Source organism: Pseudorca crassidens, chromosome 11 (assembly GCF_039906515.1).
Source record: "Pseudorca crassidens isolate mPseCra1 chromosome 11, mPseCra1.hap1, whole genome shotgun sequence".
NCBI classification, from domain to species: domain Eukaryota; kingdom Metazoa; phylum Chordata; class Mammalia; order Artiodactyla; family Delphinidae; genus Pseudorca; species Pseudorca crassidens.
Window position 1 is genome coordinate 25724671 of NC_090306.1, and position 25414 is coordinate 25750084.

Genomic DNA, 25414 nt, shown 5'->3' on the forward strand with positions numbered 1-25414 from the left:
AAAAAATGGACAAAAGATCTGAACAAGAGAATAAATTTAATATATACAAAAAGTCAATAAGCCAATGAAAAGATACTCAACATCATTAGTTGTCAGGTAAAATACAAATTAAAACCACAATGAGACACCACCTCAAACCTACTAGAATGATCAAAATTTAAAAGACTTACCATACCAATACCAAGTATTGGTGAGGATCTTGACCACTTGGAACTCATACATTGTTGGTGGGACTATAAAATGGCAAAGCCACTTTAAAAAACTGTTGGTGAGTTTTATACCTAACCCATACACCTACAATTCTACTCCTAAGAAGCATATATCCACAAAATTATTTGCACAAGACTGTCAGCTTTACTCATAATAGCAAAAAAAACTGGAAACAACTCAAATGTCCACCAACAAGCAGAAGGATATACAAATTGTAGTATATTCATTCAATGGAACACAACTCAGTAGTAAAAAGCAATAAACTGCTGATGTACACAACAACATGGATGAATCTCAGTGACACTTTGTTAAGCAAAAGAAGCCCAACAAAAGATTCCAGATGATGTTTAAGAACTAACCTATGGTTCTGTCAGCGGGAACCACCAACTTCCAGTAATTTGTAAAAAATGACCAACACAAAGGCAAATGAGAGGTACCTGCTACATGTTCTCTAGGCCTTTTAGAAAACATGGAGTTGTTCCTTTGGCCACATACATGTGAATCTGTAAGAAAAGTGATACTCTAGACGTGGGGTACAGTTCAAAAAGGAATACCCCACAACTGTTAATATAGCAAAACAGGAATAAGTCCATCTAAAGAAAGCAGAGGAAGTACACAGCAAGTAAGTTTTTTGGAAGTTAGACAAAGAGGAAAATTATTTTTATAGCTATCTATCTAAGTTTGGAATAAATAAATGGAGCATCATTAATTAAGCCCTGTTGACATAAGAATAAATTAACAATATAATTTAATAACCTTGACATTTGGACCAAAGTACTTTTGGCTTGTAAACTTTCTGTAAAACAAGAAATAATTCCTCAAATGGGTGACTGGTTTTTTTAAGGACTCAAGAGATCTTCCAGCCTTTTAATAAATATTTATTGAATAGCTTATATGAATAAGATACTCTGCAAAGTGCTATGAAAGCAGCAAAGATTAAAAAAAAAAAATCCAGACTTCTGCAGTACTATTTCATAGTAATATCTCATAGAACTTATTCATTATAATATGAAGATTCATTATATACCATATGGAGGGGTGTAATGACTATTGCACCCATCAGATTCAACAAACGTTATGGTACTATCAGCAATCTGATGCTAGATTAATTGGCACACCATCCATAACGCTAATAATGAAGCAGACAATTGGGGCTATTCAAAATCTATCAAGATTTCTGGATCCATCAAGATTTCTGGATTACAAGCATACCATTAAAAATTTTTTTATTGTAATAAGATACAGTATCTGCTCTCCACCAAACTTAAAAATTAAACGGGGAGATAAAAAGTCATTTATTTCTCCTTAAGACCATGAGACCTATAATAGCTTATAAGACAATAACTGATAAAGAATATTAACGTTATGGAAGACTGAAACAAGAGATTACAGGGCTTAAATTAGGATGAATTTAAGTTTGTACAGATAAACCAACTGCACATTTCATACAAAAATTTATTTTTTTACACCCCTCAAATAAGTCATTAAACTTCTTTTCCAGTGACCTCATGAAATAATACATTCTATTTTTTTAAAGGCTTAATAATTAGAAAACAGTTCAACATACAATCTGCTTTCCTATAATTTATACTCTCTAGTCCCAGTTCAGTTCTCTAGAGCTACTGAGGTCCACATTCTCTTCTGTATGACTAGGCCTCAAATTTTCAAATTTGGTTGATATATTCACTAATCTCCTCTTCTAAGGAAGCACACCCTATTCATTTTATCATTCCTCAAGAAATAAAAAAGAAACATCACCATCCTATTCTCTATTCCCTGGATTCAGTAATTAAAAAAATTAAAAACCTGAGCACCTTTGGTCTGCCGGGCATTAATACTCTATATTGTATGTACTGGAGATATAGCAGTCAATAACAGACATAGTCTCAGTCTCACTGAATTAACTTTTTAGGGGATGTGCTCAAGTTAGTCAATATGTATCTTAAAATCTATCACCCTAGTTCAAGACAACATAAGTACAGTGGAACTATTCCGAACATAACATCACATACAACTAGTGCAACCTAGGAATCATACTGAACTGGTCATATTATTGAGTTATATTGAGCTTGCAGTCAATTTTTTTTTTTTAATTAATGTATTTATTTGGCCATGCCGGGTCTTTAGTTGCAGCACAAGGGATCTTTGTTGCGGTGTGCAGGATCTTTAGTTGCGGCATGCGGAATCTTAGTTGTGGCATGTGGGATCTAGTTCCTTGACCAGGGATTGAATCCAGGCCCCCTGCATTGGGAGCATGGAGTCTTAACCACTGGACCACCAGGAAAGTCCCAGTCAATTCTTTTTTTTTTAAAGTGAATTAAGTGATTACATGCCAAGAATATACTAGGAACTATGAATGTAACAACAAGAGAGTATACCTCTGCCCTCAAAGACTATGAAATCCCATAAGGAAGACAAACAAGTAGACGATTATAAGCAGTGAATTAAGTTATAAAAGAGGTCTATATAGAGTGCTAGGAGAAAGCAGTGGAAGAGTACTTAACTTGCAATATACAGAAGCAGCTGTCCTAAGCAATTTCTCCTTAACCAATAGCTTGGATTGAACTAACACTGTTTCTTCTGTAAAAACATAACGGCTGATGTCCACAGTAGGCCAAAAGTGCTCATAGCCAGTAGCACTTCCACATCTTGTACTTGAATTTGTTTGCCACAGCCATTCCCAACATGTTTATCCAGTTTCACATGATACTGAATTCATAATTTAATTATTAAGTAAATTATGAAATATGATTGTGAAAAGACTCATAATTTCTATGAAAATGAAGCTGAATACGTACATAGGCAAGCTGCTAAAAAAATAATAAGGCGGCCTGTGAGAGTAGGTGCTTTGGCACTAGTCTCCCGGCTAGCGGCGTGCAGAAATCTCGAGCTGGTGGAACCCCCTCATAACCTGGAGCCCAGAAGGCCGCGAAGACAGTACAATTTCCTCAGCGGCGGACCACTGTGGTAAGAATGTCTTTCCCCCCTCATTTGAATCGCCCTCCCATGGGAATCCCAGCCCTCCCACCAGGGATCCCACCCCCACAGTTTCCTGGCTTTCCACCACCTGTACCTCCAGGGACTCCAATGATTCCTGTACCAATGAGCATTATGGCTCCTGCTCCAACTGTCTTAGTACCCACTGTGTCCATGGTTGGAAAACATTTGGGAGCACGGAAGGATCATCCAGGCTTGAAGGCTAAAGAAAATGATGAAAACTGTGGTCCCACTACTACAGTTTTCGTTGGCAACATCTCTGAAAAAGCCTCAGACATGCTTATAAGACAGCTCCTTGCTAAATGTCGCTTGGTTTTGAGCTGGAAGAGAGTACAAGGCACATCTGGAAAACTTCAAGCCTTTGGATTCTGTGAGTATAAGGAGCCTGAATCAACCCTCCATGCACTCAGGTTATTGCATGACCTGCAGATTGGAGAGAAGAAGCTACTTGTTAAAGTTGATGCAAAGACAAAGGCACAATTGGATGAATGGAAAGCAAAGAAGAAAGCTTCTAATGGGAATGCCAGGCCAGAAACCGTCACTAATGATGACAAAGAAGCCTTAGATGAAGACACAAAGAGAAGAGATCAGATGATCAAAGGGGCCATTGAAGTTTTAATACGGGAATACTCCAGTGAGCTCAATGCCCCCTCGCAAGAATCTGACTCTCACCCCAGGAAGAAGAAGAAGGAAAAGAAGGAGGACATTTTTCGCAGATTTCCAGTGGCCCCACTGATCCCTTATCCACTCATCACTAAGCAGGATATAAATGCTATAGAAATGGAAGAAGACAAAAGAGACCTGATATCCTGAGAGATCAGCAAATTCAGAGACACACAAGAAACTGGAAGAAGAGAAAGGCAAAAAGGAAAAAGAAAGACAGGAAATTGAGAAAGAACAGAGAGAAAGAGAGAGGGAGTGTGAAAGGGAACGAGAAAGGCGAGAACGGGAACGAGAAAGGGAAAGAGAACGCGAACGAGAAAAGGAGAAGGAACGGGAGCGAGAACAAGAATGGGATAGGGATCGTGACCGGACAAAAGAGAGAGATCGAGATCGGGATCGAGAGAGAGATCGGGACCGTGATCGAGAAAGGAGTTCAGATCAGAATAAGGATCGCAGTCGATCAAGAGAAAAGAGCAGAGATCGTGAAAGGGAACGGGAGAGGTAAAGAGAGAGAGAGAGAGAGAGAACGGGAACAAGGAAGAGAACGAGAGCGAGAAAGGGAACGGGAGCGCGCGAGAGAAAAAGACAAGAAGCGGGACCGAGAAGAGGATGAAGAAGATGCATATGAACGAAGAAAACTTGAAAGAAAGCTCCGAGAGAAAGAGGCTGCTTATCAAGAGCACCTTAAGAATTGGAAGATCAGAGAACGAAAGAAAACCCAGGAGTATGAGAAAGAGGCTGAAAGAGAAGAAGAAAGAAGAAGAGAAATGGCAAAAGAAGCTAAACGACTAAAAGAATTCTTAGAAGATTATGATGATGATAGAGATGATCCCAAATATTATAGAGGAAGCGCTCTTCAGAAAAGGTTGCGTGATAGGGAAAAGGAAATGGAAGTAGATGAATGGGATAGGAAGAGAGAGAAGGAAGAGCTAGAGGAAATCAGGCAGCGCCTTTTGGCCGAAGGGCACCTGGATCCAGATGCAGAGCTCCAGAGGATGGAACAAGAGGCTGAGATGCACAGACAACCACAAATAAAGCAAGAACCAGAATCAGAGGAAGAGGAAGAAGAAAAGCAAGAAAAAGAAGAAAAACGAGAGGAACCCATGGAAGAGGAAGAAGAGCCAGAGCAAAAGTCCTGTCTCAAACCAACTCTGAGGTACATCAGTTCTGCCCCATCTGTTTCCTCTGCCAGTGGCAATGCAACTCCCAACACTCCTGGAGATGAGTCTCCCTGTGGTATTATTATCCCTTATGAAAATTCACCAGATCAACAACAACCTGAGGAGCATAGGCCAAAAATAAGACTGAGTCTTAAACTGGGTGCTTCCAATAGTCCTGGTCAGCCTAATTCTGTGAAGAGAAAGAAACTACCTGTAGATAGTGTCTTTAACAAATTTGAGAATGAAGACAGTGATGATGTACCCCGAAAAAGGAAACTGGTTCCCTTGGATTATGGTGAAGACAATAAAAATGCTGCCAAAGGCACTGTGAACACTGAAAAAAAAGCGCAAACACATTAAGAGTCTCATTGAAAAAATCCCTACAGCAATGGGCTTCCCTGGTGGCGCAGTGGTTGAGAGTCCGCCTGCCGATGCAGGGGACATGGGTTCGTGCCCCGGTCCGGGAAGATCCCACATGCCGCGGAGCGGCTGGGCCCGTGAGCCACGGCCGCTGAGCCTGCGCGTCCGGAGCCTGTGCTCCGCAACGGGAGAGGCCACAACAGTGAGAGGCCCGCGTACCGGGAAAAAAAAAAAAAAAAAAATCCCTACAGCCAAACCTGAGCTCTTTGCTTATCCCCTGGATTGGTCTATTGTGGATTCTATGTTGATGGAACGACAAATTAGACCATGGATTAATAAAAAAAATCATAGAATACATAGGTGGAGAAGAAGCTACATGAGTTGATTTTGTTTGTTCTAAGGTTATGGCTCATAGTTCACCTCAGAGCATTTTAGATGATGTTGCCATGGTACTTGATGAAGAAGCAGAAGTTTTTATAGTCAAGATGTGGAGATTACTGATATATGAAACAGAAGCCAAGAAAATTGGTCTTGTGAAGTAAAATTCTTTTTACATTTAGAGTTCCATTTCAGATTTCTTCTTTCCCACCCTTCAAAGAACTTTAAATTTTTTTTTTTGTCTTCACAGACATTTGTGAGATCTGTAATTTTTTTTTTAATGTAGAAAATGTGAATTTTTTTTGTCCTCTAATTTGTTAATGCCATGTGTACTCCCTTGGCTGTAAAGACATCTGAATCCTACCATGGTTCTCTTTATACTCACCAGGTACAGATTACTGGTATGTTTTATAAGCCGCAGCTACTGTACACAGCCTATCTGATATAATTTTGTTCTGCTGATTTGTTCCTTGTAAATATTAAAATGACTCCCCCCAAATAATAATAATAATAAGCTGTCTAATTAGATACAGAAATACTAAAGAGTGGAATGGAAAATCATAAAAATCTAGAAGGATTTTGCACTCAGATTTCTTTGAAATGGCTTTAAATTCTCACTCTACTGTAAAGAAACGGAAACTAAAAATCAGATGATTCATTATATGCGGGCTTTATAATAAGAGACATCATAGAAAATTATAGTCAGCAGATCCTTATTCAAAGGAAAAGCCTTGGTCCTAAAACAAACATTTATGAAATACACATAGTATGTTTTAAGAGAAAATGTTTAAAATATTCATGTAACTTTTCTTTATAGTTCTTCAGTCTTTTTGATTAATTGGTACAAACGACAGTGGAAAAAACTTCAAGTGTAACAGTCCCAAAAAGAGAAACAAGGATGCCAAGAGGGATTTCAGGATGCTGCTGTGTAAGGGATGATTAAAGATTAAACTTTAGGTCTGAAAAGGTGAAAGCTGAAAGGGGCTATGACCCAAGCCAACAAAATCAGCAACAGCATGAACAAAGTAGACCTGGATTTGTTTACCGAGCCCAGAAATGCTGGATAAAGGCAGCCTCTAACAGGCAGTTTTTTATTGGTAAAAAAATCACCCCCACTAGAAAATAAGCTCCATGAAAAGCAAGGACCTTGCCTGTTTTTGCTCACTGATCTACCCCTCTTACTAAGTGAGGACTGGAACGCCTGCAATGAAGTAAGCCCTCAATAATTCTTTATTTAAGGTTGGATGAATCAATCAAATGCGCTAACCACAACACACTGACATTTACAAAAGAAGGAATATCCTTCAAATTCGAGCAATGTTAAGCTTAAGAGAAGCAGAGGACAGTGTGACTTGACTCATCAAAAAATAAACTTAAGGGCTTCCCTGGTGGCGCGGTGGTTGAGAGTCCGCCTGCCGATGCAGGGGACAGGAGTTCGTGCCCCGGTCCGGGGGGATCCCGCATGCCGCGGAGCGGCTGGGCCCGTGGGCCGTGGCCGCTGAGCCTGTGCGTCCGGAGCCTGTGCTCCGCAACGGGAGAGGCCACAGCAGTGAGAGGCCCGCGTACCACAAAAAAAAAATAAATAAATAAAATAAACTTAAGAGACCCAAGCATCCCTAAAATTTTCTAGTGTCCTTTCTCACTCCCTTCTTCTGGAGACCCTACTCTATAGTTTTACTGATTCTTCACCATTTCTCAGGCCTTTGACCCTGTTCTGTTAGGCTGAAGTGCTCCCTTCCCTTTTCCTTTCTTTATCTATTAAAATTCTATGCCTCAAAAGAAGATCTACAAACGGCTGATAAGCACATGAAAAGATGCTCAGCATCATTAGTCATTTGGCAAATGCAAATCAAAACCACAATGCAATGTCACTTCACATTCACTAGGATTAGGCTAAAATTTAAAAAAAAAAAAAAAACCCTAGGGAATTCCCTGGAGGCCCAGTGGTTAGGACTCCACACTCTGCACTCTCACTTCTGAAGACCCTGGTCAGTCCCTAGTCAGGGAACTAAAATCCCACAAGCTGCGTGGGGCAGCCAAAAAAAACCAAAAAACAGAAGACAGGAACACGTGTTGGCTAGGATGTGGAGAAATTGGAATCCTCATATACTGCTGGTAGGAATGTAAAACGGTACCTTAGAAAATATTCTGACAGTTCCTCAACCCAGCAATTCCACTCCCAATTTCAATACCCAAAACTATTGAAAATATGTCCCCCCAAAATCCTGTACGTGAATATTCACAGCAGCATTATTCGTAATAGTCAAAAAGTAGAAACACTCAGATACCCATCGACTGATGAATGGAAAAATAAAATATAATACTTCCAGTACAATGGAATATTTGGCAATACAAAGGAATGAAGTACTAATATGTACCATAACATGGATGAACTTTGAAAATATTATGCTGAGATAAGTCAGACACATATTGTATGATTTCATTTATATGGATTGTGCAGAATAGGCAAATCTATAGAGACAGAAAGTAGATTTGTAGTTGCCAGGAGCTGAAAGGAAGGAAGAATAGGGAGTCAACACAGATATGGGGTTTCTTTCTAGGATAATGAAAATGTTCTAAAGTTGATCTGTGCTTATGGTTTCATAACCCTGTGAATATACTAAAAGCCACTGAATTGTTTGCTTTAAATGGTATGTTTGGTATGTGTACGGTACGTGAATTACATCTCAATTAAACTGTGTTAAAAGCTCTATGAGTACTTTAAGGGCAAGTTCAAATATGATCCTCCCCCATTTCTTACCTTTCCTAGCAAAAATTAATAATTTCCTCTACACTGTCAAAATAGTTGTTATTATAGTTTGTTAGTTATATGTTACCTATATTAGAGCACAAGCTTCTGAACAGTAAAAAGTTTTTACTCTTCTTTGCATCCACTTTCCCAAGACCTAAGGCAGTGCATTACATAGAGCAGATACTCAATGTATCTTTAGTGTACTACAGAATTAATTACCCTCAAAGAGTAACATAGGCAAATAATGAGTGAAATTAAACATATTGAGTCAAATTTACCTGTTAAAAAGTCAAAAATGGTTAAGTGTTATTCTAGGATTCATCTCTTCAAGTGATAGCATGGATGGGGTGGGAAGTTCTGATGGCAGAAGAAAATGGACTAGATAGGTATACTCTGCACCTAAACCAGAAAATACTGTCAAATCCTATGATTTTCTTGTCTGAAGTTTACCAATGCCCCACGGCTACATATTCTGGTGTTCCTGAGTTTTACCATCTTTCTTTCCCTTGAAATAGCCACTTGCTCAAATAATGCACGAGTTGCAGTGTTTTACAATAATTTACACAAGGTAGTATTCCTGGGAAAGATTTACAGTCTTTTTGAATCAGTCTCTCCACAGATTAGAGCACACTAAAGAGACACCACCAAATGCAATGTGTGGTATCCTGGATTGGGCAGAGGAACAGAAAGAGAAGAGCAGTGGAAAAATTAGTGAAATCCAAATAGAGTCTGTAGTTTAGTTAGCAGTATTATGCCATGGTTAATTTCTTAGTTTTGATAAATGTACCATGGTTATGTGGAACGTTAACATCTGGAGAGGTGGATAAAAGGTATACAGGAACTCTGTAGTGTCTTAGAAACTCTTCTGCAAATCTAAAGTTATTTCAAGGACTTCCCTGGTGGCGCAGTGGTTAAGAATCCATCTGCCAATGCAAGGGACACGGGTTCAAGCCCTGGTCAGGGAAGATCCCACATGCCGCGGAGCACCTAAGCCCATGCGCCACAACTACTGAGCCTGCGCTCTAGAGCCCGTGAGCCACAACAACTGAGCCCATGTGCCACAACTACTGAAGCCCAGGCACCTAGAGCCTGTGTTCCACAACAAGAGAAGCCACCACAATGAGAAGCTGACACACAGCAATGAAGACCCAACACAGCCAAAAATAAATAAATAAATATATTAAATAAATAAAGTTATTTCAAAGTAAAGTGTTTTGCTTATTATTTTTTTTAAAGCAGACTCTCTACTGTGGAGTAACGTAAAATTAGATATACTCATCTAAAGTTCGTTCACGTTTATTCAACAAATGTTGTGTACCTGCTATGAACATAAGATCATGGGATGAATATGTGAACAAAAAACAAAGATTTCTGCCTTGTGGTGCTTGTATTTCAAGTAGGAGAAGCAGACAATAAATAATAACTTTAATAAGTAAGTTATGTGGTGTGTGAGAAGGTAATAAATGCTACGGAAAAACACAACAGTAAAGCAGTGTTGGGAGATCGGAAGTGGGGGAGGGAAGGAAAGATGGATTTTTTAAAATAGTGGTGTGGAAAGGCCTCACTGAGAAGAGGACATCTGAGCAAGACATGAGGGGGAGCAGGCCAAAGGATACCTGGAGGAAGAGCATTCCAGGCAACGGGGCAGCTAGAGCAAAGGTTCCAAGACTGGAGCGCGCCCAGCTTGTTCAGGAAGCGGTACCACAATCAGTGAGAAGGCAGCACAGAGTGAGGGGTGAGTGGGAGGGGAGAAGGTGAGGCAGGTTTCAGGAACCAGACCACAGGAGAGCTTTGGCTTTTCCTCTGAACAGAATGGGGACCACTGGAGACTGCACAGAGTACTGTGCCCCAACTTAATGTTTTAAAAGAATCGCTCTGGCAGTTGTATTAAAAATACTCTTTACTCAACATCACCTATGTGGTATTCTCGCCAAAAAATGTTTAGCCTGAACCTAACCATGAGAAAACAATAAGGTAATTCCAGAATATGGGACATTCTACAAAGCAACAGCCCTGAACTCTTTAAAACAGTCAGTGTCATGAAAAACAAAAAAAAGGGTGAGGGGAACTATTTTAAATTAAAAGAGCCGTAACGACCAAGCAAAATGAACCTCGACTGAAATCCTTAAAAGGGGTGTATATTAGTTTTCTATGGCTGCTATAACAATATCACAAACTGTGTGACATAAAACAGAAATGTAATGCCTCACAGCTCTGAAGGCCAGATATCAGAAATCAGTATCACTGGCTGAAAGCAAGGTGTTGGCAGGGCTGTGCTGCTTCTGGAGGCTCTAGAGGAAAATCTGCTCCTGGCTTCTGGTGGCTGCTGGCATTCCTTGGTTTGTTGGCTGTATCACTGCAATATTTACCTCTGTCTTTACATCCCTTCCTCCTGTGTATGCGTGTGTGTGTGTGTGTGTGTGTGTGTGTGTGTGTGTGTGTGTGAAATCTCTCTCTGCCTCCCTCTTATAGGGACACATGTGAAAAGCATTTAGAGTCCACCAGGATAATCTAGGATAGGATAATCTCTCCATCTCAAAATTGTGAATTTAATCACAACTGCAAAAATACTTTTTCCAAGTAAGGTAACATTTAGGTTCCAGGAATTAGGATCTGATATTTTAGAGGGCTATTATTCAGCCTACTACAGAAGGGAAAGGTATAAAAGATGTTTCTTAGACATTAGATGATACTGAATTAACATTAATTTTCTTAGATGTGATAACAGGATTGCAGTTACAGGATAATATCCTTGTTCTTAGGGGTTATATATTGAAAGAATCAGAGATGAACTTTCATAAAACGTGTAACTTTCTTTCAAATTGTATAGCAAAAACAAATACACATATATAGAGAGAGAACACTCACTAGATAACTTACAAATGTAGCAAAATGTTAACAACAGGTGAATCTAGCAGGAAGGGTTTATGGGTTTTTATTATACTATTCTTTCAACTCTTCTATAGATTTGATATTTTTCAAAATAAGAATGTGCAGGAAAAAAAATTTTAAGTATACACTAGAGGGGGCAAAGGAAGAAGCAGAAGACTGTAGAAGCTGTAATCTAAGCAAAAGATGATAGTAACTCTAACCAGGGTGGTAGCAGTGGAGTTGGTGAGATGTGGCTGGAGTCTGGATGTATTTTGAAGGTTGAGGCAGTAATTACTGATAGACTAAACAGAGTGTGAAGTGTGAGAGAAAGAGAGGAATCAGGAATGACTCCAAGGCTTTGAGACTGACCTACCATCAACTGAGAAGGGGAAGAATACTTTTTATAGGAAATAACAGAATTCCAGTTTTGGACATACTACTTCTGAGATACTAATTCAAAACGGAGATGTTAAGAAAGCAGTTAGATAAAAGTCTGGATTTCAGGAGAAAACTCTAAGCTAGAGATATAAATTTAACATTTAATCAGTAGAGTGCTAATATAAGATTATACTGAAGTCATGATATTGGACTAGATCACCAAAGGAGACAGTTACAGCAACCTATAAAATCACAAAGTGGTACACATCAGGGCAGAAAAGAACCAAAGAAAATTTTATAACCTCAGTCATCCTAAGATTGGATGGAGCTATCAGCATTTCTTTAAGGAAACTGATCCACTGAAGGAAGCCCAGACTACTTAAATGTCTTGAAAGATTTTCTGGTTCCCCCAAATTTTACAATATATACTGCTATATAGCATTCCAAGTCCTACAAAAAGAATTAAAACATCCATCACTCAAGAGAATACCTTTTAAAAAAAATGCCCAACACAAAATGATGACAATTTTTATTAAGAATCTCTTATATTACATTTTTAAAACACAAAGTATATACAAATATATAAAGTATATAAAACAGGGATAGCTATATTTGCCTTATCAGTAGTCATTGCTTTGAATTCTGCACCCTCCAAAAAATCCATTTAGCACAACTGCCCTTCCTCTATTTTCTTTAATTCTTTTTTTTTTTTTTTTTTTTCTTTGCGGTACGCGGGCCTCTCACTGTTGTGGCCTCTCCCGTTGCGGAGCAGAGGCTCCGGACGCGCAGGCTCAGCAGCCATGGCTCACGGGCCCAGCCGCTCCGCGGCATGTGGGATCTTCCCGGACCGGGGCACGAACCCGTATCCCCTGCATCGGCAGGCGGACTCTCAACCACTGCGCCACCAGGGAAGCCCCCTCTATTTTCTTTAAAAATATTTATTTATATATTTGGTTGCACCGGGTCTTAGATACAGCAGGCAGCTCCTTAGTTGTGGCACATGGGCTTCTTAGTTGTGGCATGCCAACTCTTAGTTGCAGCATGCATGTGGGATCTAGTTCCCTGACCAGGGATTGAACCTGGGCCCCTGCATTGAGATCACGGAGTCTTTTATCCACTGTGCCACCAGGGAAGTCCCGCCCCTCCTCTATTTTATTATTGCTTCCAAAGAGACAATCTAGAACTTTTGTGTTATGCAAACTAAACACTATAGCACTGTAGTTCAATTTTAATGAAATTTAATACAATGAGACATTAACTAAATGGAAACAGACTAGTAACATATCTAAGGAGGAGCAACAGTTTTGTTTTTTTTCCCCCGGTAGAAGGAACCTTGTTTTTTAATTTAATTTAATTTTGTTTTGTTTTTTAACTTAGGAGGTGCAACAGTTTAAAAACAATATGTGGATTTTCGTTTCAGGATATTCGTGAAAAATCTCACACTGTATACAACATTTTGAATGTACATACATTTTTCTAGAAAGAAGGTTCAAACATTTTATTACATTTTCAATGGGATCCATGATCTCAACATAGTTTAAACTTTCAGGCTTGAAAATTAACATTGCTAGAGATCTGAAAATCGAAGCACAAACTGAATGTGTCAAAATTAAAAATTTATTGGATTTTAAAAATAGAATACACACTTTCACATCTTTAAAAGCAAGTACACTGATGATAAGGGAAATCTGTCAAGTTCAAGTCATGTTTAGACACCATGAAAATTTTCTTATGAAAACATGCTCCAAAGAAATTCCTTAACAGAACAAGTACATTTACTTCTGAAAACTTTAAACCTTAAAGGAACAGACGCCTAAGACCTTACATTTAAATTCCTGTTCTCAATTACCAGTGAGATTAGCTAATTCCCCCTGCTTCTAATAATCAGCCAAGATTTATCTCCCATTTTACTTCAGGCATCTAAAAAAGGCTTTTAAATTAGAGAAATAGGTAAAACCGAGGAAGGTCCTCAGTAAAATGCGTAAAACATGAAAGAGAAGAAGAGGCAGAAACAGCCTTAATCATTATTTTCAACTTGGTTCAGTTTATTCAGTATTCAAAGAAATTCATACTTTCTTGTTAAAAAGTGTGTAACTACTTTTTTTTTTTTTTTTTTTTTGCAGTACGCAGGCCTCTCACTGTTGTGGCCTCTCCCGTTGCGGAGCACAGGCTCCGGACGCGCAGGCCCAGTGGCCATGGCTCACAGGCCCAGCCGCTCAGCGGCATGTGGGATCTTCCCGGACTGGGGCACGAACTCGTGTCCCCTGCATCGGCAGGTGGACTCTCAACCACTGTGCCACCAGGGAAGCCCTGAAGTGTGTAACTACTTTTAACATTAAACATAAAAGCTGACTTAAAGTCTCCTCAATTATTTACACAATACCTAACATTTATATTCTAACTAAGTGGTAAGAATTGTTCTTAGCACTTTATTTGTATTAGCTCACTTAATCCATGTATGTGTATACATATCTTTTATTTTGTTTTGTCCTTTGCTGAGGCTTGAACTCCCTGGGCTGACAAAAAATACCTGTATCACATCCTAATTATACCCAATGGTTCACTTTGGGGTTTGATTCAGAAGTGTGACTTCCCCAAGAAGAGCCTTCCAAGTCCTGAATCCTGGCATCAGAGCTGTCACTGGTCTGGACTAAAGGTCTAGTGTGGCTCTGTTCAACCTGGGATTACATTCTTTCCAGGATGAATATAAGAATCTCTTTCAGTTCAAAACTCAAATATCGAATGGACCCCGCAACTGCCTTGATCTCTCCAACAGAAAATGACTTCCTATGCCCATTTCCCTCATCATAATAAACAATCTAGACCTAGCCTAAAAATAAATCAAAGCAGAAAGATACTTCTAAGCTACCCATTTGGGGACCATGAAGGTCTTCACTCTGACCTGAAAGAGAATTACTTTACTCAGGTTATATTTATAAAAGACTGAATAATAATGAAAAGTGCATATTTTACAACAGTCAGTGAAAGAACAGGATAAAAGGATATATAAGGTAGGAGAAAAACTATATAAAATCACATTAAAAACAGAAAGGAAATACAATGAAATATTAACAATCGCTGTGGCTGGGGTTTACACTTCTAAAATATTTTTTTTTTATTTTCTAGTTTTTGTTATTAACTTAGCATTAATTTGTGCTTTTTAAATATTTATTCTCAAATTATAAACTATATATATGACCTATAAAATAACTAATCTAGATAGTTAGCTTTATATTAGAGTATATTTGTTTATCCCATATCAAAATGTTATTTCCTAAACAGGTTGTCATCCTATAACTATTTTCTGATCGTTTTCCCGAAACCTTACCAAAACAAAGCTCTCTTATAATCTTTCTCCATTTTGTTTTCAACTCCTCCCTCAAAAATACATATTTAGTGGGAATCAGGATTTTCTGCTCAGAGTGTAAAATCACTCTAGATTTAAAAGCAACATTGGGCTTCCATGGTGGTGCAGTGGTTAAGAATCCACCTGCCAATGCACGGGACACGGGTGTGAGTCCTGGTCCGGGAAGATCCCACAGGCCATGGAGCAACTAAGCCTGCGAGCCACAACTACTGAGCCCACGTGCCACAACTACTGAAGCCTGTGCACCTAGAGCCTGTGCTCCGCAATGAGAAGCCACCGCAATGAGAAGCCCACGCACCGCAGTGAAGAGTAGCCCCCGCTAGCCACAACTAGAGAAAGCCCACGCACAGCAACGAAGACCCAGTGCAGCCAAAAATAAATAAATAAGTTTATTTAAAAAAATTTTTTTAAACCTTGTTTATACAAAATAAATAAATAAATAAAAATAATAAAAGCAACATTATAACCCCACATCTAAAAGCCCCTGGAATAGCAGAAAACATTGTTGAATGTGTATTTCCTGTACACTAATTTAAGTATCTTTGTCCTATTAAAAAAAATGGCGATATCTGATTGATACATTCAACAACAGCAACCAAAATCTATGTTGAGTTCACAGTTTGCAAAGTGAATTTCCAAAAATATCACATTAACACATTCAAGTTTAGTTGGCAGAGACACATCTGCAATGTTTAACAGAAACAAACAGCCTAAGATTGGCACATGGAGAATGGCAGCTCTGAGTTTATCTCCTTCCAGCAAATGTGCTTCATTAGCCATTGTGCTTTTTTCCTTCAAAGACTCTCTCAGGTCACTGCCACATTGCTTCCTATTAGGCAAGTTAGTACTGAGAAATGGTGCCTAAAGCTAAACAGATATAGATATGTATATATATCATCAGTCTGTGATCCTGGCAAATTCACATTTAGTTTTGTTTGTGTTTTACTTTTCTTTGTTTAAAATACATTTTCAAACTTTCACCTAAGGACAGAGAATAAGGAAAAAGTATAATTAACCTCTATGTACCCATCATCCAGCTTCAACAATTACCAATATTTTGTTATTCTTGTTTTATCTATTCCCCCCCAACTTTTTTAAGGGAGGGAGTGGAATACTTTAAAACAAATCTTGGACATGATCAGAAGAAAGTCTCTTGCTATCAAACTTAAAAGTTGTAAAGACACTTGTCTTCTTTCACTTAAACCTAATAGTATTAAAAATATTTAAAATGGAAACTTCCCTGGCAGTCCAGGGGTTAAGACTCCATGCTTCCACTGCAAGGAGTGCGGGTCTGATCCCTGGTCGGGGAATTAAGATCTCACATGTGGGATGTGGTCCCACAAGGTGTGGCCAAAAAATATATTTTTTGGTGTGGCCAAAAAAATATTTATTTAAAATGTTAAGATTTTAAACAATGTCTACTACAGCTTAAGTTAGAATTAGTCTTTTGGAGCTAGAAGAAAAAGATATCATCTATTTCCTTGCTATTCAAATTGTGATATTTGGGCCAGCAGCATTGCTACTACCCAGGAGCTTGTTCAAAATGCAGAACCTCAGGCCCAGCCCAGACCTCCTGAACCAGACTCTGCCTCCCAGTGACTGACATGCTCATTCAGCTCCGCGAAGCGCGGCTGAACCAACTCTGCTCAGTTGAGAAAACTGAGGCCGAGAGAGGTCAAGTGAGTCTCCCAACAGGAGTAAAACCCAGGATATCTGACTCTGAGACCAGGTTTTTTCCTTACATGACACGCTGTCTCTCAACAAACCTGCCTCCCATCACAAGACCTGAGGCTTTCATATCCTTCTGGAAACTAATTCAATAAACAGGTAAGTGAATTTCCCATAGGATAATTTTTTTAAATTCATGAGAGCCTGATATTTTCCCAAATAATATATAATATGCTGGAGCAGAATCTGTAAATTAATCAAACCTTTTCCTTCTTTGGGTAAAAGGATGGACCTTTTCAGCAAGAGTGCCCTCAAGGGGACCAATTTAATTAATTTATGGCTAGGTATTTTTTCAATGGTGAGTACTATAGTTTCCTTACACAGAGAATATATTACTGCGTGCAAATGAAAACTTGGGCCTTTCAGCATAGGATCAATAAGCACAGTACTGAAAGCCAAACTCATTTTCTAATTATGGCTTCAGTAAGAAAGTTCAGAAATGAGTTAAAATGTACCATCTACTCACATCAGCAGTGATAACCAAGTCTCCTTGTTACACTAAAAAGGCATTGTCTTTTTTTCTTAATTGTAAGAAAAGAAATTATAATTTTTAAAGTTGTGAATAAAACCTAAGATTTTAAAAATTATTTTAAAAGGCAAATGTTACTTTAATTATAGTACCTATGTATTTTTTTTAATTTATTTTTATTTTGGCTGCGTTGGTTCTTTGTTGCTGCGTGCGGGCTTTCTCTAGTTGTGGCGAGCAGGGGCTCTTCTTCATTGTGGTGCGCGGGCTTCTCATTGTGGTGGCTTCTCTTGTTGCAGAGCACAGGCTCTAGGCACACAGGCTTCAGTAGTTGTGTCATGTGGGCTCAGTAGTTGTGGCTCACGGGCTCTAGAGCACAGGCTCTGTAGTTGTGGCGCAAGGAGTTAGTTGCTCCACAGCATGTTGGATCTTCCCAGACCAGGGCCCAAACCCGTGTCCCCTGCATCTTTAGGTGGATTCTTAACCACTGTACCACGAGGGAAGTCCCTATGTATTTTTTTAGAAAAAGAAATTTCTGTCACATGGGTTTCTGGAAGAGGACACTCAATTTTCAAAAGAGAACTTTACAACACCTGGAAATTCCAGAGGCTTTTGCAGGACACTAGTAAGAAAGCTATTTCCTATAGAATAAAGAGATTCTGAAATTTTCACTGGAGTGTCTTTTCTTAACAAAATAAATAATGGAGGATTTTTTAAAAATGTCAAAACCAGTAATATTTCTTCAAGAATACTGGTAGAGGGCTTCCCTGGTGGCGCAGTGGTTGAGAGTCCTCCTGCCGATGCAGGGGACACGGGTTCGTGCCCCGGTCTGGGAAGGTCCCACATGCCGCGGAGCGGCTGGGCCTGTGAGCCATGGCCGCTGAGCCTGCGTATCCGAAGCCTGTGCTCCGCAACGGGAGAAGCCACAACAGTGAGAGGTCCACGTACCGCAAAAAAAGAATACTGGTAGAGTAAACCGGTACAGCCCTTATGGAGGGCAGTTTGGCAATATGCATTAAAAAATAAAATATATATGCCACTGGATCCAGTAGCTTCCCCCTTAGGAATATGACCTAAAGAAATAATTTAAAATGTGTGCAAAGGTTTTCCTACTAGGGAGTTTTGTGCAATACTGTTTATAAATAAAAAATTCAAAATAACCCAAGAACTTATCGGAAGACAATATGTAAATAAATAAGTGCATCATAAAGTACATGATATTCTATTCTTAAAAGGATAATGCAGCTCTAAAATGAAATCACCTCCAAAATATATTATTCAGTTTGAAAAGATTAAGATAGTGTTTTATATAATGAAATCATATTATGATTATGAAAATATATTAAATAAAACATTTAAGTCATATATTAAAGTTACTATTAAATAAACAAATAAATTACTTATTATATGTTGTATCTTCACCTATAGAGAGAAGTATGATGTCCAATAAAATATATCAGTAGTTACCTCTCAACAGTTGGGCTGCTGTTCATTTTTACTTCCTTTATATTTCCCTGTACTGCTTGAATTTTCTATAAAATCATGTATAATATATTTACAATCAGTTTAAAAATACAATTATATGCATTTTGTTTAAAAGGCAAAAAGTAGAAGTACAAATTCAAGGCTTAGAGTGAATAAGGAAGCTTAACAATGGAAAAAAAATAATAAAAGCAAAAAGCCCTCCCCACCTGCCTACTACACTTCAGGTCTTTTGGAGAATAGGGAAGAGGAGAAATGAGTAAAAGAGCTGAAGGGTGGCAACAGTGAGCAACCTGTTACACCACAGAGAAGCTCACCACTTTAACCACAGCAGAAGCATAGCACGGGAAGGTGCTCTTAAGTCTACCACCCCCCTCCCCCCGAAACAAAACCAGCCACACAGACTAGTCTCAGCAGCTCACTATCATGATAATCTAGCTTTGGCCATCCTCAGACACTGAGCCCATTCTGAAGTTACATGGAAGTATATCACAGAGTTTTACTGTTATTTTCAGTAATTCCTCATAGAGGGCAGTTCTAAATTTCTTCATATATGATGTATCAATATGGGTCAAAACTTCCCTGTCCCTCCTTTTTTTCTTTTTCCTGGGCTTGGAACAAAAAGCAATTGCAATGATATCACTTCACAAAGATTACTGCAGTGAGGGGACTTCCCTGGTGGGCCAGTGGTTAAGACTCTGTGCTCCCAATGCAGGGGGTCCAGGTTCCATCCCTGGTCAGGGAACTAGATCCCACATGCATGCCGCAATTAAGAGTCCACATGCCACAACTAAAAGATCCTGCATGCCACAACGAAGATGCCACAACTGAGACCCAGTGCAGCCAAATAAATAATTGAATAAATATTACAAAAAAGATTACCGCAGTGAAGCTGAAGGAACAGCAAAATAAGAAAACCAAACCTTTGATCTATGGAGACTTATAGATGTCCAAGGTCAAACAGAAACTATTCTCTAGAACTTCTAAATTTTAGATGCAAGATCCAAATAACTCCCTACCCTAGTCTTTTAGTTTGCACCCAAGTATCACAAGCTTTTATTTTCAAGGTTTATTCTGACTTCGCAAATAAAATTGGGCATTTTACTAAAACTTCTTTGAACTCATTACTCCATGAATAAAACAAGAAAAATACCCATACTGATGTAGAGAAACACATTTTGCACAGTACTCTAAATCAACTCCCCTTTGTTTCCCTCCCGTAAAGGACTGGCTTAATTACAGTAGTAAAGCCCAAAAAACCAATCAATCTAATCAATCTAAGAATTGACTACGCATCCATTTGGCAATTGAAGGTTTATTTTAGTATTTGAAACTCTGTGGTTGTTCAAACTAGAAACCTCATGAATATAGTTTGATATTGATTTCTATTAACAAATGCAACTGACACAATTTCATCCCTCATTAGGAGTGATTTAAGACTCTTAACTGCCAACTTAATCAGCATTGTTGAAGCATTATCTGTGTGGAGAAAAAAAAGTATACTTGTCCTTCCAAATATCAGTCATTCAATCACCAGATACACCTTCATTCAGTGGTAAATACGTTATTTAGAACAGAAGTTTTAATAACAGGTGAAAAATGAAAAGCAAATTTTCTACCATCCTAGTACTGACAGATAATCCTTATTACTGAGGGAAGGGAAAATAATCAGTCTCTAACCTATTTTAGTTGAACCCTTCCATTAGTAGAGGAAATGAACTGATGGCACATCAAGCTACTCTCCATAAATTACTTTTCCTCAACAAATTCAGAGACAAGCTCAAGAACTGGGACACAGAATGGAAGAGAGAAGAAAGAAGGACATGGTCTCCTAAGCCACATTATAGTTCAGAATCGGCTCCATTCAACTAATTGAAACTATCAGTAAGAATTTTCCATCAGCTAGATCAGCTACTTTCTATCATTCATTATGATACACTGCTTAAACACACCAAGTTGCCAAATCACAAATATTTTGGCATTATCTCAAGCAAGGAATAAAATCACAAGAAAAAAATTTAAACCCTACTATGTCCAGCAGCTAGTCATTTTCAAAATTTATAATATTAATATATCAATTATACCAGTGAAGATATTCTGCCTATATTTTGTTTCATTGTTCAGCTTAATGAAAGTGTGATGGAAAAGTAAGCATTTATTACTATCTGTTTAGCAATTATATACTTGAAGTTCAATCAAAGATTTTAGAACATCACTGAAACAGTTAAAGGAACACAATCAAAAGATGTTAATCCACCAGGAAAAGGGTGAGCTGTATCTTCACTCTGACCTTGAGCTTACTACCAAAGGAAAAATTTTAAGAATTTTCTAAGAGAAGGAAAAAGAGGGAAAAGAAAAGAGATACTCTGAGTGCAGCCACTATCCTTTACTATTCTATCCTTTAAAAAAAATACTCACGGGACTTCCCTGGTGGCACAGTGGTTAAGAATCTGCCTCCCATGCAGGGGACACGGGTTCGAGCCCTGGTCCAGGAAGATCCCACATGCCACGGAGCAACTAAGCCCATGAGTCACAACTACTGAGCCTGCGCTCTAGAGCCCGCAAGCTACAACTACTGAGCCTGCGTGCCACAACTACTGAAGCCCACACACCTAAAGCCCGTGCTCCACAACTACTGAAGCCTGCACGCCTAGTGCCTGTGCTCCGGAACAAGAGAAGGCACCGCAATGAGAAGCCCGCGCACTGCAACGAAGAGTAGCCCCCGCTCGCCGCAACTAGAGAAAGCCTGCGCACAGCAACGAGGACCCAATGCAGCCAAAAATAAATAAATAAAAATTTTAAATATATATATTAAAAAAATACTCATAATTTTTCCCTAAAAATGTTTTAAATGTGCTTACTAGATACAGAATTAATGCTAGAGTGTCCATGAGCTCTCGTTGGCACTTTTCCTCTTCTCTATCTACAGTTCTCTCCTTGGGTAATGTTATCCAGGCTCAAGGATTTAAATACATGCATAATTTATAATTCCAGCTCAGCCTTTTCTAACTTGAAACTCATACATTTAACCACATACTTGACCAAGATATCTAATAAGCATTTCAAACTCAGCATGTCCAAAAATAAATTCCTGATCTGCACTGCCATCCCTCCAACCAATGCAACCCCCAGTCTTCCCCATTTAAGCTGACATCAACTCCATTTTTCAAGTTGCTCAAGTCAAAACCTTTGGAACTGTTCTTGATTCCTATCCTTCTCTCACATCCCATGATTTGGTAATGAAATCCTATTGCTTCAATCTTCCAAATATATCTAGAAACTAACCATATCTCACCATATGTTCTGAGCTGCCACCATCTCTTGCCTAGATTACTGCAGGCTTCCTCACAGATCTTCCTGCTTCTACCCTAATACCCCTACAGTTTCGTCTTTATACAGCTGCCAGAATGATCCTTTTAAAACTAAGTCAGAGGTCTCTCCTCTACTCAAACCCTGCCATGGCTGCCCATCTCTCTTAGAGTTAAAACCAAAGCCCTTTCAATGATACAAAGCCCTTCATGATCTGACCTCATGTGCGACCCTTCTGCCCTCCCCTCCTGTTATTCTTCCCACTGTTCATTTCTCCAGGCCCCTTAAGGTTCCCTGAAGTCACAAGACAACCACCAGAACCCCACTGAGGGCCTTTGCTTTTCCTGTTCTCTTAGCCTGGAAGGCATTTATCCCAAACATTCACTCGGTTAACTCCCTTACTTCCTTCAAGTCTTTGTTCAAAGATCACTTCTCAGTGAGGCCTACCCTGTCCACTCTACTTAATATAGCAGAAGGAAGGAAAGAAGGGAAGCAGGGAGGAAGAAATTCACCCTCAGTGAACTCATCTCACCTTGCAAAGACTGTGGAAGAAAGTACTAGTACTAGAGGGAGTATATTCCCATGAGAAAATGGAACAGGAGATTAGCTGGAACCCTTCATCAAGACCCTAGTCATGTTTAGAGACTTGAAGAACTCTATGTGCAAAGGACAAAGAAAAGAGGAGTTCTGCTACCAAAAAGGATCTATACACAGAGGCCCTATCTGAGTCACAAATATATATCTGGTATACACTAATGTAAGAGGCTCATGGGGAAAACAAACAAACACAATTTAAAGCATAGCAAACCATTTCCTTACCTACACATGGCAAAAGAGAAACAGCAAGGAAATATATCTCAATGCCAGGTACATGCAAATAAATTAAATAATTTCTGCTCCGTATACCTGTAACAGTTTGTCTCTTACCTGAGATGCTCAGCTTTAGAAACAAAAAACAAAAAAAACCTCATCATCATTTTGAAATCTGACTAGCCAACATCTAACTTCCTGAATTCATAGTTTCAGTTTTCAAAAAGGACACCTAAAGCTCCAATCAGTTTAGCATAACATGAAGTGCCAAACAGAAAAACTTGTCATTTCAAGGACAAGTGAATAATCAACAATTTATTCAAACATGTATTGAGTACCTAATATTTGTCAGGCCTGTGATAGGAGCTGATATGGCCTTGAGTGTAGTGACTATAGTCAAAATGAGGAACAAATATCAAACACATGAGCATTTGCTTTTATTTTAAGCATATTTATCAATTATATTGATAATGAGTACACATTCTGGCACTGTACTAGATGCTCAGGGGTTATAAAGGTGAATAATAGATTATATTTATTGTTAATTGTATGCCAGACACTGCATATTATCTCATTTATTAATCCAACAATTTTATGAGTTAAACATCCTTGTTTTAGAGATGATAAACTAAAGCTTAGAAAATTTAAGAGGCAAAATTAGCAAGTCTCAGAGCTGGGGTTTAATCTCAGGCACTTTAAACTCCAGGACTCATGTACTTAACTGTTATGCTAAACTGCTTCCCTCAAGTAGCTTCAAGTCTGGAGAGCAGAAAGATAAGCTTAGAAATAATGTTAATACATGTGGCCAGCGCCATCTCATTAGTGCCCAAAAGTCTAACCGGTAAATAAAAATGGCAAATTAAGTACCTACAGTAAAGAATTTACACATTTTATACTACAGAATTACTCCCTAAAGGACAAATTTAATTTTTTAAAATTTATTTATTTTTATTTATTTTTGGCTGTGTTGGGTCTTCGATACTGCACGCGGGCTTTCTCTAGTTGCAGCGAGCGGGGGCTACTCTTCATTGAGGTGCGCGGGCTTCTCATTGCGGTGGCTTCTATTGTTGTGGAGCACGGACTCTAGGTGTGTGGGCTTCAGTAGTTGTGACACGTGGGCTCAGTAGTTGTGGCGCACGGAGTTAGTTGCTCCATGGCATGTGGGATCTTCCCAGAGCAAGGCTTGAACCCGTGTCCCCGGCACTGGCAGGCGGATTCTTAACTGCTGCGCCACCAGGGAACCCCAACAAATTTAATTTTAAAGAAATAAATAGCTTATAGTTGTATATGATTTACATAATGACAGCAATTTTACAAGAGAAGTAAAATGAATGACAATAATAGATAAAAGCAACTAAGTCCTTTCTACTCTAAAAAGGCCGATTTGCAATAACTTCAATTTACTTCAGTGACAAGACCTCCAATTCTGTCCAACTCATCTCTTCCTAACACATGGGAACAAAATCAGGTGACTTTAATATAGCACAAAACTGAAAGCCACTTTAAGTATTCACCTAGAAACTTTTTTTCACAGATTCTAAATACTTATGTAGAAAAGGTTTCCTTCTGCCTCTAAGTAAAACTTCTTTTTACACGTTAGCTACACAAAGCTTCCTAAGACAGATGGGTAGCCTGCGAGGCCTTCAATTCCTTTGTTTAAAAGGTGGCAAATGGGTCCTATTGACCAATAAAGCCAGCCAGGTTTCTGAGAAGCACTGACCCCAATAAAGCCATTATGTTTCTTCATCTTGCAAGACCAGAGCAGACAAAGAAGCCAAAGCTAAAAGAAGAGAAACCAAAGGAAGATCAGACAAACATTAAAATCTGTATCATACAAATTTGTGACACAAACAGCCCCTACTTTTTTTTAACACTGCCTTCACAATGTTAACCTACAAAAATGAAAAGACTGACCCCACTCTGATTTTAAAATCTTAATCTATCACTCAACTAGGTAAAATCTCAGCAGTTGGTATGAATAAAAACTGCTATAACCTCTTTAAAAATATATACAAGGGTTTTCTTCCCATGTAAAACAGGGAGCTAACAGAAGAAAGTCATATTTGACCATTGAAGACATTCCTAAATAGTGGAAAAGTTTCTTCTTAAAAAAAGAAGTAGGAAAAAAAAAAAAAGAAGTAGGTATGTATAGAAATCCCTGAAGAAGCTATCAAAATTCTGTTAGAAATAATAAATTCAGTAAAGTCGTAGGATATGAAATCAATACATAAAAATCTGTTGCAATTCTGTACACTAATAACAAACTATCAGAGAGGGAAATAAAGAAAACAATACCGTTTACAACTGCATCAAAAAGAATAAATATTTAGGAATAAATTTAACCAAGGAAGAGAAAGACTTGGATATCAAAAACTTTAAGACATTAATGAAAAAAAAATTGATGACACAAATAAATGGAAAAATATTCCACGCTCATGGACTGGAAGAATCAAGATTGTTCAAATGTGATTACTACCCAACGC

The 25414-nt window shown here is 38.6% G+C and overlaps 1 protein-coding gene and 1 pseudogene across 3 annotated transcripts in view; one reads left to right on the forward strand and one right to left on the reverse strand.

Moving 5' to 3' along the window:
- Window positions 1-25414, reverse strand: part of DENND5B (DENN domain containing 5B) — a 212082-nt gene that overhangs the window by 150726 nt on the left and 35942 nt on the right. The gene's annotated exons all lie outside the window — the stretch shown is intronic.
- Window positions 3099-6264, forward strand: LOC137201760 (RNA-binding protein 25-like; annotated as a pseudogene).